This window comes from Sceloporus occidentalis, unplaced genomic scaffold (genome assembly GCF_023333645.1).
Source record: "Sceloporus occidentalis isolate IW3139 unplaced genomic scaffold, rSceOcc1.0.p SCAF_480, whole genome shotgun sequence".
Classification (NCBI taxonomy): Eukaryota; Metazoa; Chordata; class Lepidosauria; order Squamata; family Phrynosomatidae; genus Sceloporus; species Sceloporus occidentalis.
The window spans coordinates 41,512-51,324 of record NW_028317460.1 but is presented as its reverse complement, the minus strand read 5'-3'; the positions used below and the strand labels follow the sequence as shown (position 1 = coordinate 51,324).

Genomic DNA, 9,813 nt, shown 5'->3' with positions numbered 1-9,813 from the left:
TTAACTTTGATTAGTGTATGCTAACATAATAATATCATTTTACCCAGTCTTCTGATATACAACTAACAAAATGTCCACATTAGGATACAGAGGGCAGCCATTTTGTTTTCTGACAAATATATCTGTGGATAAATTTTGCAGTAATGATGATATTTTTTATATTGCTTATGTTTAAAACCAGCATATGTGCCCATTATTGAAACAACGTGGCCAAAAATCCCTCTCTCCCTCCACTCCTTCTCCCTCTTCCTCCTTTCCTTTCTTCTTGCGCTCTTCCTCACTCCTTCCACTTCTTCTCTTTACCTCTACTGCTTGTCTCTCTCCCTTAATTACCTATAGCAGGGGCATCCAACCTGCAGCCCTCCGACATACCAGTCTCACAAGAGACCGTCAAAAATTACCAGTGCTGACTGTTTGTCAAGTCATCACAGCAGGGTATTGGGAAAAGTTTTCAATTAGCAATACTCACGCCTCGGTTAAAACCTCATGGGCTACGATACTGCCGCTGCGCAAAGCTGGGGCCTAGGCAGCTTTGGTATATAAAGGATGTCCACCAAGACCTCCTTAACGTTTTGGCTAGGTATAGGCGGTCATTAGGCCAGGGCAGAGCATTGTGGGAGCGGTCATGCAAATTTAACTGGCGAGTGACCAATGGTTTCTCAGGAAAGGGCCTGGAAGCTCAGATCTTTCATGCAAAATGCAAATGAGGGCCCACCTTCACGTTCCGAGACAAAATGCACTTTTTTACCTCATGGGACTCAAAGACTTTCCCTACTGATGGGACCTTACTTTGAGCCATGCCCAATGTGACCAGCAAAAAAAAAAGAGATGTCTGTGACAGACTATTATGTATATTAGATGCACTGCGTGTGAGAGTTTGTGTTTTGTGTGTGTATAAAATTCTTCAGATAACGTAATACTCAACGACAAATTTACGAAAAGACACTAAAATCACTTACTTGATTTTCAGAGATGTATCTCTTTGGACTCGGTTCAAACCAAGAAATATTTTGAACTCTGTCAAATAACTGTTGTGTACGAATATATTTAAATACCTATTACTGTCGGAAAAAAATTCTCGCCACTAAATCTTAATAATTTTGCCCCACTTACCCTGGTCTTACAACCTTTCCCTCAGGACCAGGGGCCGCTCTGCTAGATCCCAGTCTCTAGAACTGATCTTCAGCTTGGATGTCCAACGTGATACACACAACTTGGACTTCTAATATACAAAACTAGAACCTGTCGGCAGATCGGCCCCATTTGGCCCATCTAGTCAAAGTTAAGCTCTATCACTAATATATCCTTCAATAGTATTTCTTTTTCCCATGGCTGGGTTTGTGACAAGCATATGTAGGGTTCCTGGGACGTAAATCTGACATTTTATAGAATTCCGATATTTTTCCATTGGATATTTTTCAAGCAGGAGAATGTCCACCTTTAACCTTTTTACCATGAGGGCACAAATAGGGCTGATAAGTAAATCTAGAAGTCAAATGGTTTAAATCACGAGCCTCCTACCAAGGTTATTCCTCAGGAATCGTGAAGATCTAGCTTTTCGGAAACTAAAGATGCATAATCCCTGTTTCTGGAGATGAAGGCCTATAAATCACCACTAAGTCTAAATGCCTTCATCCAAAACCCAAATACCAGATAAGGCAATTGAAGAATATAAAAAAAAAATAAGAAAAACGCAGATGTTTCCATAAATCATTTTTAAAACTGAAGTGTTTGGAGAAGGATGCGCCATTATTTGGACATGTTTACTACAACGCATTAAGCAGCTATATTATTTTTTTCGTATCGCTAATCTTTCCGTGACTGGGTTCGTTGCAGTTAAACTGACGGTTCATTCGTCATACGTACGGACGGCTCGAATACACTCGGTGAACTGCATGGGAAAGACGCGGCAGAGCAAATAATAAGGTGGCCGTAAGCGTGCGTTCCTCGGCCACAGGTGACGGGTTATATGTTTTGCAGATCGTAACACCCGCCCTCCGTTATTTTATATATAGCGTTCCGGAATGTTATAAATTTCAGTAAATGGGGATTTATTGGGGGTTTGATGAGATTGACTTTGATATCATGAAGTAACTTCTTACCGTTTGCCTGTTGGCCAAGAGTGGCTTTGGCTGGGAACATGGTGTGGGGGCCGCTGCCTTCATCTTCAGTCCTACATCATTTATTATTGAGTTTCACCAACTTCATATTTTTTTTCAAATCTGTAAAAATCTTACTTTTCATGTACCGATAAATAGTACATTTTGGATGTTTTGGCAATAAATTTAATGTTTTATGCCACGGCAACGGGAAGATCTCGCCAGGCGATAGAATGACTGTAGTAGCCTCGACTCCCGGGCTAGGCCCCCTGCAAGAACCCACAAACCTTTTCCCCAATAAAAACACGACACCATAGATTTGGGTGTAAAAGGCCACAGCCGAAATTTATTTAAATGCAGGCCATTGCCACGCTGTCCTAAAACCAAAATAGGTGCGTTAACAGGACAATGACCAACACACAGAACAATAAATAACATAAATTAATATAATTCAACATTAACCATTTAATGTAAACCATCCCAAGCTTACCAGGTTATCCAGGAACCACACAGGGAAGGACATACCGAGATGCCCAAACCCAAACCTGAGGTTCCCAGTTCCACCTACCAGGAAACCTCCCAAAACCAATGCTCTCCCATCAGCATTAACCCCCTAGATACCTGGTAAGCTAACGCACGACCGTGACAACAACACACACCAGAAAAACACAACACACAAAAGGAATAGGGAGGGAGGGTGGGACAAACAGTGAGTGTCAGGTGAGACAAAATGGAGACTGCTCCAGAGGCGCCAAACCCCTAAATAGCCCACCATTAACCCCTCCCCCCACATTCAAAAAATGCTGTCAGGACCTATCCCTGCTCGGCACACAGTCAACGGCCCACTAAGGCCCATTCTGAGCACGTGGGCTTCAAGAAGAAGACTTTTCACAGTTTATACATGGTGGATCAATTGAGAGAAGCCCTACTACAGCCCAAAGCAAGATCACGGCACATATATTGCCCTCTCATTGTGACGTGGACTCGTAGAGATTGTGACAGCCCAGGCGCATGGTTTGGGGTTGTGTCTTCTCATGGGTAGAGACAGTCCTAATACTCAGTGGTAGATGTGATGGCTCGGTGCTGCCCCCATATGGTGGTACGAGGGCAAAAACATTCACTGGGGAACGACAGTGCGTAGTAGCGTTTCTCTCATAAAATTTCATATATGTATTGGGCTGACAAGGTCCTCTTATTGTATGTATTACGAATAAATGTTGTGACCATTATTATCTGCATTTTGTGTTCATGGTTATGTAGTTGAATGTATCAAGTGACTTTTGGGGAGGATGGAAGGGAAGTTCCACTGGTCATGCCAGGTCTAACTGACCAGTGATATCAACATAATATTAATTGTGACAAAATATTGATGCAGCCATCATATATCAAAGCAACAAATGTTTATCAAGACATGTTTATCAGGGTATGATGACACTCATAGGGGTTGTGCTGGAGCCTCGGCTGGGGTGGCTCGGGGTCAATGTGGGTCAGAGGATCTCTCAATCTTTCGGGTGGATCTAACTTGCTCTGTTTTCTCAATTTCACAATAAGTAGATTATCCTGTCCCTTCTTCTTACCCGTATCCACAAAGCTCCTTCTCCCTGCAGGACTGTCCTCCCTGGGACGTCATATCACAGCTTTTACGTATGAATCTTTTGTCGAGTGTCCTCCTCCACTGGTCAAAGTGCTATTTAAACACGGAACTTCTGAGTTTCCCGCTTTGTCCTGCACGACGGAATCCATTAATTCATGTATTGGATCTCGATTTAGGATAAATATTCATACATTGGAGCTTTGAGCCTGTCTGTTGTCTTTGGCGTGATTTGTCTTCTGCTTCCACGTACGTTGGTTCCAGAAGTCCTTCAGATGAAAGCTCGAAGGCCATATTCCTGGAGCATTAGTCACAGCCAGGCCCGGACTGGGGCAAAAAATAGGCCCGGGCATTTAAGCCTGAGCGGCCCATTTTTATTTATTTATTTATTTATTGTTAAAGCCCACCCATCATGTACCATCTTTGCATTTACTCACTCATTCACACAAATCATTAACACATTCATTAATGCAGTCTCACAAATCATTCAAGCAATTCATCCACACATGAATTCATTAATTGTCATACGCATTCACACAATTCATCCACACATTTATTCATTCATTCTCATACGCATTCACACTACCCCCTCTCCCCATCTTATCTGCCCCTTCTCACTATGTTTCCCCTTTTCACTATGTAAACCCTTCCCCACTTCTCAATATCTACCCCCTCTCACTATCTATCCCCTCATCCCATTTCTCACTATCTAACCCCCCTCTGCCCCTTCTCACTGCACCCCCCTCCCTCACCCTACTTACCAGCAACTGCAACCGGGCCCGCTGCAGGGCCGGATTGACTGATGGAGCTGCAGCTCCAGGCCCCTACCTTAAAATAGGCCCAGTCAGGACCGGACAGACTGGGCCTATGCGGCCTCTACGGCCGCATTAACGCAGGGCCCCTTAAGCCCGCCGCAACTGATGGTCCGCCACTCTAAGGGGCAGGAAAGCCCCCACCAGGGCTAAAAGTAATAAAGTTAACAAAAGCTTTATTTAACATGGAGGATGTTAAATAAAGAAAAAAAAAAACAACCCCCCCCCCGATGTTTTAATTTAAACCCTGTGCCCTGTTGGGGGCTCCCTGGCCCCTTAGAGTGGCGGACCCGGGCGCAGTTGCAGCGGGCTTAAGGGCGGACGTGGAGGCTGCATAGGCGCAGTCAGTCCGGTCCTGACTGGGCCTATTTTAAGGTAGGGGCCTGGAGCTGCAGCTCCATCAGCCCCTAAGTCAATCCAGCAAATGCCCTGTGTGCCCGATGGCCAGTCCGGGCCTGGTCACAGCAGATGTCAGGGAGCCAACCTCATTGCGCACGAGCCCCCGGGAATGGAGCAAAGTCTTCTATAGCAAATGGAAACCCAGAACCTGCCGGCAGATCGGCCCCATTCGGCCCGTTTAGGCTGCTCATTTTTCCTGCTGTAAAGACCCAAACCTTGATCCTTTATTCCAGAGCCGTATGCATATCCCATGTTTGTTTAAATTCCCTCACTCTACCACCTCTGCTGGGAGTCTGTTCTACTTATCCACCACCCTCTCAGTTAACTAAAATTGGAAGCTTTTTCTCGAGGTCTAAAAACCATTTTTTCCCCCTTAAATTCATCTGTTGTGAAAAGCTAGATTGCTCAATTTGATCTATCCCCATAAATCTTTGTAACGTTCCTTTGAGGTGTGAAACTACAATTATAAAGCAATCAATGTTTAATTGTTTATTGATTGCGACTCTCGGCTCTTCATACATGACTATTGTTACACACTGAACCGGAAGTCGCTAAAACCCGTTCGCATACAAAGAGGACGGAGATTTATTTCAAAGGGGGGGCGCCCGGAATCAAATATTTTATCTCTTTAAAGAAAAAAAAATCTGCGTCAATAAATAAAGAAAACTTGGATTTACCTCAAAGCGGAGCCGTGAATCAAGTCCACTTAGCATGAAGGAGATTGTTAATTAAGAGATAGCATTCGTCTTTGGAAGTGCGCTAATAAATATTCTTGTAGGCTTCGGCCCCTTGGAGAATATTACCGAGATACCACATTGAAGAGCAATTAAAAACTCCCGAGGGGGAGAACGAGGAGCCTCTTTGGCGATACGATATTACGAGACATTCCAGAAACATGTTACAGTAACATTCTAGCAAGGTTATCCACTTGATTCAATTGCAAGTATTTGAAGAAGAAAAAAAAATACATATTTATGAAATTATTCGTAAATAAAAATCACCAGCCTTTTCAGCTCAGGGGGTTTCTACGACTTTTGGTAAAAATGGAGCAATTCTAGAGCGAATGGAGGAAAATTCCTGAACGTTGCTTCAAATGTAGATTCTGTCCCGTAGTTGGCCCAGGTTTTGTTTACAGGACTCTCTGTGAGAGCAAGAAACAGAATAGAAACAGATTAATCCGGGCCTGTTTCTCCTCAAACCTTAATCAGTCGTCAGTCTCGTCTTAGAAAATTTCCCGGGTGGGCCAGCCGGTCCGCGGGCCGGTCGGCCAGCAGACCCACATTCAAAACAGCTGCTGAACCGCTGCGAGCAGGATTGAAAGCGGCACCAGGGCCGGCCCGACAATGGAGCCGAGTGGGGCAACCGCTCCAGGCGGTACTTTTGAAGCCCTTTTTTTTTTCTTTCAAAGCCTAGAAGAGAGAGAGGGCGCCGAGTGGTTTTATCTTACAAATTTGTCAGTACCCGCTCGGCGCCCCTCTCTCCTCTGCGAGCCCTCTAGCTCGGTCTCGGTGCCGGCTTGTAATGTTGAGCGCCGGAAGATGACGTCATTTCCGGCGCTCAACATTACAAGCCGGCACCGAGACCGAGCAGGGAGACTCGCCGCAGGACTGCTGAAAAGTACGTACGGGGGGGAAGAGGAAGGGTAGATAATGGGGGGGAGAGGAAGGGTAGATGATGGGGGGGCGGCAGGGAGAGGAAGGGTAGATAATGGGGGGGGCATTTTAAACTTCGCATATTGTCTTGGCCCTGAGCGGCACCTAATGAAGTTAAAGGGGCCGACCTGAACACACCGCGCCACCAAATGGCAGTGCCTCAGCACTTCGTCCCACGTCTTAAAAGGGGTGGGACGAAGAGCTGAGGCACGGCCATTGGGCGGCGCAGTGCGTGAACACCGGCCCCTTTAACTTCATGAATGACGGCCTCCACCCGCTGCTCTCACCAGACGCCAGAAGCAGTGGTAAGTCGGGGAGGAGGGGAGGTGTTATATGGGGGGCTTAAGGCTTTTCTGGAGGCAGAGTGCCCCATGATATGCCTTTTAACCCCCTTTATGCCACTCTGCCTCTATAAATGCCTTTTAACCCCCTTTATGCCACTCTGCCTCTAGAAATGCCTTTTAACCCCCTTTATGCCAATCTGCCTCCAGAAATGCCTTTTAACCCCCTGTATGCCACTATGTCCCATGATATGCCCCTGGCATATAGGGGTATAAGACATTTCTGGAGGCAGAGTGGCATATAGGGGGTTAAAAGGCATTTCTGGAGGCAGAGTGGCATATAGGAGGGTATAATGCATATCAGGGAGGCAGAGTGGCAAATAAAAGGAAATAAAAACAAAAAAACATATTTTTCTCAATCGTGTAAACAAAAATAGTTTACATGAATTAATAAAGAAATAAAAGTTTCTTACAAGAATATCGTGGAGAATAATGTGATCGCTGTTTTGTTCCACTGAATAAAATGGAACTTTTTCATCTAAAAATGTTTGCAGTAGTAAATGTTTTGATTCCATTATGTGTAATATATTTAATTTATTAGGGCCTTTTAACACTTGTGCTTTCTGGTATTTTAATACAAATAATGTTATAAAAAGAATGTTTTATAGTTATTTGTATGGCAAATAGTGTGACTCGGGTGTGTATAAGGGGTGCGTGTGGGTATAAGAGCGCGACCGCGAGATAAACTATATGGGGCCGCTCTCCAAATGTTTCCAGGGCTGCTTTTCAGTCCCAGTCCGGCCCTGCTTATCTACCACCCATTTATCACGCTACATCTAAGCTTCTGACCATCTAGTTTTAGATCATTATGGTGCAGACATTGGGATGTTGATCCAGCTCTTTTGTGTATCTCACTCCTATAAAAAGTGGAGCTAAGATGCCCGTTCTTCCTTCAGGAATTGCCCTCTTCCCAACTGAACTGCCCCCTGGACATTGTTTTAGAGAATCCTAGATCATGGTGACGAGCGATGCAGGTAAATGGGAAGCAGACATCATGATTTAAATCATTTGGGGATTTTTTTTTAATCAAGAAATATAGAAAAAAAAACACAGGATTTGATCCATAAACTGATTTATTTAATTTAAACGCAAAGTTTTCCAAATTGCCCCCAAAGTTCTAGAGAATTTTCTAGAGAATAATGGGGAGAAAAGGGAAAATAGATTTGTGGAAATAATATAGAGGAGGAAGGGACCTGCGGAAATGCGGACCGTCTGCTGATGAATAAGTGGATGAATGAAATGATCGGCGTTACCGATGACGGTGATTGTGAAGGTGATGGCGGCTCTATCCAGAACACTTCATTAGATGGGGTCAGCGGTAGGGATTTGGCAGCCAATTCCGCTTGAATCATTACAGAAAAAAGAAACACATGGCAAAGCCCCGTTCTTCAATTCCAAACTGGCAGCGGCCCTCACCAGTGATTTATTACCTTTCACATTCGTCGAAGGAAAAGGTGTTAGAGAATTAATACGGGCCGCGGACGCCCCCCTGTGAGACACCAGGCCGGTTCTGCTTCTCGTACCGTCGGCTTCTAACGTGGAAACGTCAAGGGGGGGGGGCAAACTCCAAAAATAAAACTCCAAAAGTAATAAAATTGAAACATAATTTTAGAGCTTTTTCAGCCGTGCAAGGAAAAAAAATATGTATTTATTGTACAGCGTTGTGGAATATGACGGCACTATATAAATCAATAAATAATAATACACAAATGTTTTCTAGAAATGTAAGTAAAAGATGGCAGGTTTTGCAATATCACATTTTTCTCCTTATAATTACTCGCACCGTAAAATGATTATCTCTATTTAATGGTGGATGTCCCGTAATTAATACTTATTATTCATTTATTTATACAGCACCAACATGTACTGCAGCGCTGTACAACTGGATAATGCCTCTTATCAAAATACCTTGACTCATAGAAACAGAACCTACCGGCAGATCGGCCCCATCCGGCCCCCGTCTAGTTGCCCGTTTCTCCTGCTGTAAAGACTCAAACCTTAATCAGTCGTTGGTCTCGTCTTAGATTCAGGAGCCGTATGTCTGTCCCATGCATGTTTAATCCCCTCACTGAATTACCCTCTTCCACTTCTGCTGGGAGGGTGTTCCACTTATCTACCACCCTCTCAGTAAGGTAAATATAGACAATATCGATTTGACATCGATAGGGTTCTTTTTTTTATGGCTAGAAGGAAACCACAAAAAAAGTCGAGATGACAAGGACCTTCATGAGATGAGTAAAAAACAAACTGTAAGCCAGAAGCTCCATGAATAAATTCAATGGGATAAACTCTGTAGGTGTAGAATTCTCTGGTTAGTGAATCACGCGCTTGAAGACTTATCTTTTGGGACTATTAAAGGTGAATGTTTCCGAGGGTCGTCATCATCATCATCTATAGTACAGATAAGGATGATGACCCTATCCAGTGATGGCCGTATGCCGTAGTAGGTGTCATGTGACTCTTTCTGTCCCATTCTTTTCTAAAACTGCTTAAATATTGAATTGCCTCCAGTTTCATCTTGTTAACCTCTTTATTGCATTTTAAACGCAAAATTTCACATAAAGATTCCTCTTAGATCAATGGAACCACGCTATATTACAGAAGGCTCCGCCGGAGGTCAATAACCCTTGTAACATCTGCCAATATTACTGCCGATAGCAATCGGCCCGGTTTTAAAATGGATATTACAATCCGTTAGAGTCCAATCCACTGGACTGTTCATGCGCAAAAGCGACAGCGTCATGTAGCAATCACCCCCCCCCCGTAAAAATCCCATCAGATCAATTCAACCTCCGAACGCCGAGTGGATTGACTTGAGAAGAAGAGAGTAAAAACAATATAATTGTCTTATGATGGATAATCTGCGTGGAAACCCTTACGGAACACTAAAATAATTTAGTAATTAGATCCCTGTTGCTC

At 43.9% G+C, this 9,813-nt stretch overlaps 1 non-coding gene across 1 annotated transcript; it reads right to left on the bottom strand.

Annotated features, from left to right (window-relative positions):
* Positions 1–375: 375 nt before the first annotated feature.
* On the bottom strand, positions 376–517 carry LOC149271642 (U4 spliceosomal RNA). Its single transcript, XR_016279701.1, has one exon. It is a non-coding gene; the product is annotated as a U4 spliceosomal RNA (small nuclear RNA).
* Positions 518–9,813: the final 9,296 nt, after the last annotated feature.